A 1,019-nucleotide genomic window follows, 5' to 3' on the forward strand; every position below is an offset into this window, starting at 1 on the left:
GATTGCCTTTGAGCATAATACTGTGGTTGCTGGAATCCCGGAGGATTGAACTATTTACTTAAGCCTTGCTGATACGGTTGCTGAACAACATTCTGATTATTACTCCAGCTGAAATTTGGATGATTTCTGTTGTTAGGATGATAAGTAGCTGGCACAGGCTGCTGCGGTCGCTGATAATTGTTCACATCCTGAACAAATTCATTAACCAAAGAACACTGATCCATAGCATGAGAACCTGCACAAAGCTCACAGACCATAGCTATCTGATTGACTCCATAGGTGGCTAGAGAATCGACCTTCATAGACAGCGCTTGGAGCTGCGCTGCAATAGCTGTTGCTGCATCGACTTCCAAAATACCTGCTACCTTCCCAGGAATCATCCTTTGAGTTGGGTTTTGATGCTCATTTGCAGACATAGTCTCAATAAGATTATAAGCCTCAGTATAGCTTTAGGCCCACAAGGCGCTTCCAGCTGCTGCATCGAGCATGGGCCGAGATTAGGCCCCCAAACCATTATAGAAACCAGTGATCACCATCCAATCAGGCATTCCATGATGTGTACACTTTCTCAACATCTCCTTGTAGCACTCCCAAGCTTCACACATGGATTCTGTAGGTTGCTGCGCAAACTGAGTAAGAGCACTCCTCATAGCAACAATCTTTACCATTGGATAAAACTTCACCAGAAACTTTTGCGCAAGATCTTGCCAAGTAGTGATAGACCCAACTGGTTCAGAATGTAACCAGTCCATAGCTTTATCCCTCAGTGAGAATGGGAAAAGCCTCAGCTTGATAGCCTCATCAGTCACACCATTATATTTAAAAGTACTACAGATCTCGACAAAATGTCTTATGTGCATGTTGGGGTCTTCAGTCGCAGCACCTCCAAAAAAAACAGAATTCTGCACCATCTGAATAGTGCCCAGCTTGATTTCAAAGTTATTGGCCTCAATAGTAGGGTGCATGATGCTAGACTGAATGTCATCAATTTTAGGCCGAGAAAAGTCCATAAGAGCTGG

The 1,019-nt window shown here is 43.9% G+C and overlaps 1 non-coding gene across 1 annotated transcript; it reads left to right on the top strand.

Annotated features, from left to right (window-relative positions):
* The first annotated feature begins 546 nt into the window (after positions 1–546).
* On the top strand, positions 547–653 carry LOC141662760 (small nucleolar RNA R71). The gene has a single exon (XR_012550853.1). It is a non-coding gene; the product is annotated as a small nucleolar RNA R71 (small nucleolar RNA).
* Positions 654–1,019: the final 366 nt, after the last annotated feature.

Source organism: Apium graveolens, chromosome 5 (genome assembly GCF_009905375.1).
Source record: "Apium graveolens cultivar Ventura chromosome 5, ASM990537v1, whole genome shotgun sequence".
Taxonomy (NCBI): Eukaryota; Viridiplantae; Streptophyta; class Magnoliopsida; order Apiales; family Apiaceae; genus Apium; species Apium graveolens.